Genomic DNA, 9,497 nt, shown 5'->3' on the forward strand with positions numbered 1-9,497 from the left:
TTTGATCAACATCACATCAAAATCAAATTAATCAAGGTAGACTCAATATAGAATTAAAATTTAAACATCAGATTAATTATAAAAATAATCTATCTTTATAAATTTTAAGAAGATTGCTATCTACTTGGATATAAATTCTAATTAGATAATTTGATCAAGGCAATCAATACAATAATTTGAATGTTTAATGCTGAAGCCAAATTATTGTCTAATTTTTAAGTCACAATTTCAAGGATAATGCCAAAGCTTCCTATTTAGAATTCTACCTTTTTTTTTTTAAAGGTAGTTAACCCTTTCCGTCCCAGGAGAATATATTAAACAAAAGTTCATAAATTTTCACATGCAGAAAGTCATGGAAGAAAGTCCTAATCCTTGTAGGGCTTTAAATACAGAAAACATAACATACTAATATGGGTAATTCTGAAAAAAAATAAATAAGTGAGATTAAATATAAAACTTTTGCTTTTCATGCCTTCACCAATATAAAACTTCAAGAGGTCTGTGAATGCATATTCAACAAAAATGCTTGGAAAATTCTGGCAAGCTACTTAACAGTTATTCATCTACAAAAGGGAAAATAAGTTCAAATTTATTAATAATATACAGACATCAAACTCCTCTGAAATAACATTTTTCCCTTTGGATATGTCAAAAAGTTTATTTTTCTGGAAAAAGAATGTCCAACACTGAAACAATTGCATATTTCCACTCTGTTTTGCTCAATGTGTAATAATGTAATATGATACTGGAAAATTTGAGCTGGGCAGAATAAATTAATGTACTAATAAAAATGCCATTTCAAAAAGACAAAAATATTTTGCTTAATAAAAGCATCTGGGGTGCTTCAGTATTTATATTTTCATTATTTATGTTACACTAGACCTTAGCTTGACCACAGTTTATGAATATGCTTTTCCTCTACCCCACAAAAGATTTTATTTTGTAAATCTGGAGAGGGGTTACATATTTCCTATGCATCAACAATTCTTGCTCAGCTTTAATTTAAGACCTTTAATGCTTTAAATTAGTTCATGACAGTAAAAAAAGAAGTAAAACTATTAGAAAAATGGAAGAATGCTTGTGAGGCCCTATTGTCAGTATATTACAGTTTGTATGAAAACAGTATTATACAGTATATATTGAATATTGCTAGTAAATTGTTTTCACATATATTGAAAGAGAAATATTTACAGTATTTTTTTGTTATAAGACAGTGTTCTAGTTCTGTTCAAGAGATTGTGTCAAAAAACAGGGTATACTTTTTTTCCCCCTTGCATGTTTTTATTTATTTATTTATTTATTTTAGTGCTATAATTATCAATAGTTACTTTGTATTTTAAACTAGAAACCAACTTTTCTGGTGCATTGACCTTATCCCAGCACTAAAGTTTTGTAGACAAATATCACAAGAGGCATTTCCAGGAGCTGAAAATATAAGGGTGTTCTATAATTATTTGTATTTTTAAGATTGTGTAGATGTGCACAGGTATGCATATATACATATATTTAACATGACAAATCTTTCAAAGCAGTGGAAATATAAATCCTTGTATTCATCCTGTTGAGGAGGTACTTAGAATTCTCTTTGAAAATGTAATTTTATCTTTGTTTACTAATTTGCAAATGGAATAGTTACAAGAAGACTTTTACGTTACTGGCATAAACAAATATATTTTTTTCTTTTTTTTTTTCTTTTCTTTTTTTGGATATGTTGTTTTTATTTTATACAAATTACTTTAATGGTGCTATTCCAGTTGCTTCTCTATTCTATTGAAAGATGCAAGAATGTAGAATAAAATCCATTCAATACAGATAAATGTAGTATTAGTAATGATAAATAAGAATGGCTTGTATATAGCTAACAGACATTCCTTTCTAACCCTTTCATCGTAAGCCAGAGAAATAAGAGCAGTTCCATAATAAACTCTAAGAAAGGTTAACGAGTCTGCCTTCAGTGAATCATGAGAGGGAGTAGAGAATGACTTTCTGTGTGAGAGCGATCATTCACAGAAAATGCCTTGCTACTAACTCCTTTTAGAATTAAAATCTCCTTTTTGAATTAGCAGACAGAAGTTCAAAACCTTGCACAGCAGTGCAAGCTGTAAAGCAGTAGTGCTGTCACATGTAGTAAGGGAAAATTGTCAGCCAGCCATAACATTATGTCTAAAATATGCTACCTCTAATATAACTTCAGAATTTAACACCATCACTCAAGAAATAATCACTTACAATTAGTAACTAAATTGAATGGTGTTTTCTACAACTTCTGATTCATATTGCAATGTGGACGTAATTTTATTTGGATCAGTGTATCTAACTTGATTTAAAACTTTAATTATGGAAATATTATTTGCCCTCCATTTCCCCTTTAAAAATGTACTGACTCCCCTGAAAGCTTTATTTTCTTGGTAATAGAATTTAATCTGAGGTTAATGACACATAAATTGTACCTGAGTAGTTAATTCAGTATTTAATTCACATTTTTTTCATTTAATTTGGTTATAAAAGACTATGGTAGAACTGAACTAAGCCACCGTGCTTTTTAATGTTATTTTACCTTTGATCGACTTAACATTAAAAGAACAAAACAACAACAAAAAAAACCCTACCTTTTTCTGAAAGCCTGTGACTTTAATAATAGCAATTCGAAGTTAATAAGGAAAGTGCCTTGCTTCTTGAATGCAGCTCTATGCATGCTCACAGGATCATGTTTGTCTCTGCTTTGCACCATATACAGGATTTAGTTGAGAGAGAAGCTTACCAGAAAAGCAAACAAACAAACAAACAAAGCATTGTGGAGGAAACTACATTATTGCGATTTTTTTTCTTGTAAATTAACAAGTTCTAGCTCATTTTTTTGTTGCTATGAAGCTGCTCATATATATATATGAAGATATTCATATGTACATGTTTTTGTGTACTATGCAGAGTTACAGTGAAGACAAGCTTTGTTTCCCAAGAAAACACTAACTTACAAAATGTCAGAGACAAATGCAGCTTAGGCCTGTTGCAGAGCCATACGTAGTGCCACCTTACTGCAGATTGGGAGACCCAGTTTGGATAGAGAGAGTCAAATCGTTTTAAGAAGCCCAACATGTTTGACATATGATCGGCAGGGGGAAAACAAAACAAAACAAAACAAAAAAACCACCAACCAACCAAACAAAAAACTGTAGCCATGATTAGCTTGCTGACAGACAGAGACCTCCTGATGAAGCTGACTACTGTAGATCTCTATCTTTGCTGTATGTCTATATATATTCATCACAAACTTCCAATTGGTGTATTTTTACTGCTTAATTATGGTTTGTACGTCATCTGCCCAAAACAGTTCCTTGATCTCACTGTGCTCTTTGTTGCTAACATACAACAATAAATAAATAAATAAATTACAAATACTAATAAGCATAGACAGTTGTAGCACAGGCGGATGAGCTGCTACTTGATACAGCAGGAGGACTAGAGCACCAAAATCATGGCTTTGAGACAGAAATAGAAAACAAGCCTTCTCAGGAGCACAAGAGACAGGGCTGCTCCTCCAGAAATGTTTCCTGAGCACTTGTGGGTGCTGCAGGCTCCCTTACTCCTGTACCAGAGTGCATTAGTGAGTCTGCTGGCCCAGACTTAGATCTCCCACCTACTGCTTGATGTGGAGGGGGACACAGTGGCTTTTTAAAACAGTAAGGAAGATAACCAGAAGTAAGAAAGTGGCAGCTGGCCATTCTCTACCTTAGTTTTGTTTCACTCACATAGGCTCTAGCATTCTCTTTTAAGATGGGTGAGACATATTGAGACTAGGAAGTGGACACTGCCCCCAGATAAGACCAGACAGATGGGCAGTATGGCTAATTGCTGAGGATACTGCCTGGGATGATCATGGTCTGACCAACCCTCTGAGAAGCCAGAAACAAGTACTGCACGAATGGCAAAGCCCAGGAATCCCAAAATTCAGTCAAGGTCAATGTCTGACAGGATGAGTCAGAGTAACTGCTGAAACTGCTGAAGAAGTCTGTGAAATGATGTTGAATTCATCAGCTTCACTCAGCCCTTAAGAAACTCCAGCTTCCTAAAAAATCATACAAAATCATGCTTTGAGTGGAAAAAAAAAGGGGGGGGGGGATGTTAAATCAACCTTAAACTATTTGCAAAGGTGATAAAATCAGAAAAAATGAGGAAATGTTCAAAATGAATAGGGGACTCAGATGGCAAAACATTCATAGAAGAACTAAAACACTGTATCATTGTCTCAGTTAAAATAAAGGCAGACTAAGAGAATTAAAATAACACTGCAGGGCTAGCCAAAAAGATTATTTCAAGAGATCTCTAGAAGATCAGTCATGGAAAACCCTAGCTCACAGACCCAGAATACATTATCAAGATCTGGAGGAACATGTGGGATAAGTCAGCTGAACTGCACAACTTCAATTGAATTCAATTGGAGATTCAATAACAGGAAAATATAAACACAAATAACAAAAATGACTAAGACAACCTTTAAAAGCAAAGAACTGGAAAGCGTCTGGACCAGATGTCATCTGTGGCTTTGGTTTAACTGTTTTACTCTGATACAGCCACTGTTTCTGTGCATTTCATAAGAAGAAAAATTGTTGAAAGGATGACATGCAACAGAAGAGCAGTAGTAATGAAAAACAAAAGTCTGGATCAAGTTAGTGATTTCTAACAACTAATCAGTCATGTGTATCCCTTTCCTTTCTTTTCCCTTCCTCAGAAACTGCTAAGGTTGGTTTTATAACGTCAGAATTTGAACTCTGATTGACATTCAATTTAGGATCAAAATGTAAGCAAATGAAAAACAAAAGACATCAAAATTCTATTTCTGATTGACTTCTGTTTTCAAACATTGTTCAGTCCAAGTCAAGAAATTACAGCTGGGAGAGACTTTTCATAAATCCCAGCAAAAGATCAGATTCAGCAGTCATCAGGACCACTGCAAGTGCTTCAGCCTGCACCTGGCTGCGTTCAATTTACCAGGGAGCAGCAAGAGCTGTGAGGCACTTTTTTTCCCCCCAGAAAAGGCAATATTTTTCTGGGGAAACATTGCCTTGTAAACTGTCATTTTGTCCTTAAACACTGCAGCAAAACAGGAAACATACTTACAAATCTTGATATTCCTAGATTCATCTCAGCTTTCTGAGAGTTTGTCTGAGTGCATCATTGCATGTACATCCTTTGTTTCTGCAGAAAGCGTCTCGTATTTCTCAGTATACACGACTTCACTCTTAAACAATGCAGAAATTTAAAGTTAAAAGCATGCAAGTTTAATCTAGAGATGCAAAATTTGGCATCCTTGATTTCAAAGCCAGAAATAATGTTACTAAATCAGGAAATTAAAACAGTAAAATATGTTCCTTATTACCTTGCTGGCATCAAAGCGAGCTGACATTTAAGGTCCTCAAGAAACATAGGGGCCTTAAACAACAATGGAACAATTCAGCTGAGCATTTTTCTCTCTTCTGGATGCCAGCAGTTAGAATAGGTCCTAAAATTAATTCAAGAAACAGTACACCTATGTCCTTTTTCCCCACCACTAATGCTGTTTCTCAGAACTACATTTACTCTCTGTGTTCAGCGTGTTTCTCTCTCTCATTTTTATTTTAACATGGATCAAATTGTAGCTGTGCTGAACTGCAATTCATTGGTTTCTAGCTTTCACAGACATTCCTGTTCTTAAAACAAAACAAACAAAAAAAAAACAACACTTGTATATATCTTCCAGCTCGCATGCCTCAGAAACGTTTTCATGATACAATAAGACATATCATAAAAAGTATTTTCTGAATATGTCTATATGTCTCATAAAATGCTAAGCCTCTAAGTTTGTCTATAAATTTTTATATTATAATGGCATAATATTAATCAAACAACAGTCTAATCAGTGAAAACACTTTTTTCAAACAAGCTTCTCTAAAAAGTTAGAAATTCATGGGCATAGTCTAGAAGACGACACAAAATTTTGACATACTGCTCTATCATTAACATTAATATGAGAACTGTATCAGAAATCAAGAAGAGACTGCATCAGCCAGTTCATGAAATCCAAGTGGATACTACATTATCTGGCAGAACATTACCTTTTCAGCTGTCTTCTAAAACCAGGCTCAGGAAAAACTGACAACACTAAAAACGATGGCATGCAATCAGTATGTATGAAGTTTACTTTATGAAGTTTTACTTCATAAAGTGTATCCACTGAAAATCAGCTTTAGAGATGATAGTGCCTCTTAGATTCACAAAAGTGTTAGGAAGCTGATGAATATTCTGCTAAATGATCCAGAACATACTATTTTAAACTGTTGATTTGATATAGATTTGAAAAGCCAGGCTCTTCACACAAATTCACTAGAACACTGTGTTTTGAAACAAAATACAAATACAGAAAATGCAATATGTATAATGAGATTACATTTCCAACAGGTGCTGGAAATTCAGTATGAAATACTGTGCACGTAAACATAAGCCTTCACTAGGACCTATACAGCTAATGCTACCTCCCTACTGCTGTGTGGTGAGAGCGTGGGCATGAAACATTACTTGAAATTTTAAACTTGTGACCACCTAGACTACTAAATTATGTACTCTACTGGCTAAGAAACCAAAAAGTCCATGTCTGAGACACTGTGTGAGAGATTTACCTGCCCTAACACACTTATTCTGTGATTTTAGAAAACCTAAAGTATTTTCAGTTTATAGCTGAAACTCCAAACCACACTAGATGATGTGTTTAGGCAACTTAATCTCCCCCACACCCTGACCCACCCACTTGTCCATTGAATGAACACCTGTCAGATGAGAAACAAATAAAAATAAAAAAGATTCCACTTCCAAATGTTGAACCTTAAGATAGATGAAAAGATTCAACCTTTAAAAATAAAACAAACAAAAAATGAACAAACAATAAATATACAACAAACAAAAACATAGGAAGCAACTGCCTAAATTGGCTTAACAATTGTGCTCAAGAATATTGGCTATTTGACTAATTGGCTAATTTGGCTATTTGATGGTTTTCCATCAGAAGGCAAGCTTGCAAAGTGGTGTTATTTTGAAAAAAAATATTCTGTACTGGAAGAACATGTCGACCTGCTGAAGATCACACCACTTCAACTTCTAGATGAAAGACTACTAATTTGTACACAATAACCCTGGTCCATGAAGGCGTGATGTGAAATAACAGTGATCACAGTGTAAGGATACCCCTCTAGTTATATTTGAAACATTTATTTAAAAGCACAGGAAATATACCTGTTTATAAAACAGTGTAATAACTCCAGTATTTAGAATGTGCTGACTACATTTAAATCTCAAACATCTTTTCTTAGTATTACTCATTCAAGCAAAACTGATTGATTTCAAAAAGTATTTTGGCTGAGTACAAAGCTATAGACTCTGTAAATATCTAGCCCTATCAAGGTGAGGAGGCAGATTGCTACAGCAAACATAATTAAAATCTCAAAACAGAGAATAATTTGGCTAGTGAATTTTAACTTATCAATAGAACTACAGCAGGAAAAAATGAAACAAACTTTCTCTCTAGCACCTGAATATACTCCCAACCCAGCTAAATGGAAAAGGTGTGGGGGGTGGGGGTGAGGGAGGGAAAAAAATTCTCCAGGGTTAAAGTTTTATCATGAAAACAAAAATAAATTGAATTCAACAGTTTGCTAACTGCAACCTGCTAATCTTATACAGATATATAAATTATATTACAAATAAAAATAATAAAAAAAAATACAGACAAGAAAAAACAACCAGATTCCCAAGGGAATAGACAGAATTCTCACTGGCAATAGTTAGCCACTCACCTTTCTCATCCTGCTAAGCAATTAAGATGCTATTCTGTTAAATCCCAGTGCCAGCAACTCTTCCTTTGTCTCAGCTTAGATAAATAAATGAACATGGACTATTCCTTCAGTTCTCTGCCTTTTTTTATTTACTGCCTATGCACAGCAGGTTGGCAGATCGTGTGCAGTAAGTGTTAATTAAAGCTTCTGACATATTTTTACTTTTACTTCCCCCCCCCCCCCCCCCCCCCCCCGGTAGCATTTTAGGATTCTCCATACTATCAGCCAAATGCTACAAATAAGTTCATATGCAGTACTGGAATACTGCAGTATTCATACTGGAATATCAGTCATTGAAGTCTTTGAGTATCAGCATGTTGCCTAAAGGCACATTCTTAAATGGGACAGATGGAGAGAGGTTGCAAATCTGTTATAGATAGATAGATAGATAGATAGATAGATAATTTCCATAATTCCATCCTGAGATAAAATAGGCCATACATACAGTTTTTACTAACTACAGTCAGGGCCTTGGTACTGACTACAGTCTGACAGCAAAAGCATTAATTTGAATCATAGAAGATACTTTATCCTGTCTCTGTGCTAGTGAATGTTTACTTACACAAAACATATAGGTCCAAAATGACAGAAATCCATATCACAGTGGTTTGGGGGTTAAAGTCACCTGCCTCTAAGAAAAACTTGAACTTCTTTCACTTACATTTCAACAGAGGATCATCATTACTCCCTAGTATTTCTTTTTGCTTGCTGCCCATGACTCACACCCACTAACCAGCTGGCTTAGGAGAAAACATTCTTCACAAAAATTTCAGCAGAGCTGGTATGTTCATGTTAAAAAAAAGTCTAGTTATCATGTACATGCATCCGTAAAGGAAAAAAAAAAACACACACAGTACTGTTGAGAAAGTGACAACATTTAGATAATATTTCTTAGAGGTTATCATAACTGTAGATTATCTCCTTAAGCACTAAGTACACATACAAAATTTTATAATTTACTCATACTTTGACACTAAAATAATTTCTGATTTACTAAGACTGTCGCTAGTTTTAAACAGGCTGCAGCTTTTTTGTCATTCATTGAATGTGAAATGATTTGGAACTTCATTTCCTTTCATCAGAGCTGAGAGCCAGACTCACCTAGCCAAGAACAGCATGAGGATTGTATCAACACAGACAGCTCAGAAATTGTCACCACCATAACAAAAGCTTTGATGGTACAGTGTCCAACTGACAGCAGAGAACAGAATACATTTTCAAGCATCTACAGCTCTCACTAAAAAAAAAAAAAAAAAAAAAAAAAATCTCTGTTGGATTGCAAAGGCAGCTGAAGGGATTATTTTCCTGCAAATCTTTGCCCTGCCCACCTTCTGCTTCACATTCCTATCTAACATATTAGTGCAAGCAGCTGATGAAGGTGGTGGGAGAGTGTCATGTGAGTGGGATGAATGAAAGTCAGGGAGATTCGCCTTTCTTTGCAGTTTAAGAGGAGGTTGTTTATGTTGTTTTTGTACTAGGTGCTACAGAGGTAGATAGTGGGGAAGGAGAGTCTAAAGCATTCTGGAAAGAAACCAGAAGAGTTGAAGTTACAGATCTGCCGTTCTGTGTATGCCAGTACTTCCTAGTGATGTTATGAATTTGGTTGGGAGAAATTAAGTTTTGTCAGAATTTGGA

General features: G+C 34.7%; 1 long non-coding RNA gene across 1 annotated transcript; it reads right to left on the reverse strand.

Moving 5' to 3' along the window:
* Window positions 1-542: 542 nt before the first annotated feature.
* On the reverse strand, window positions 543-7,815 carry LOC308193103. Its single transcript, XR_013949380.1, has 4 exons — window positions 6,093-7,815; window positions 5,378-5,500; window positions 5,119-5,239; window positions 543-4,066 (listed from the first exon to the last, which is right to left on the reverse strand). It is a non-coding gene; the product is annotated as an uncharacterized lncRNA (long non-coding RNA).
* Between the last annotated feature and the right edge of the window lie 1,682 nt (window positions 7,816-9,497).

Source organism: Anser brachyrhynchus, assembly GCF_964034855.1.
Source record: "Anser brachyrhynchus genome assembly, chromosome: 3".
Taxonomy (NCBI): domain Eukaryota; kingdom Metazoa; phylum Chordata; class Aves; order Anseriformes; family Anatidae; genus Anser; species Anser brachyrhynchus.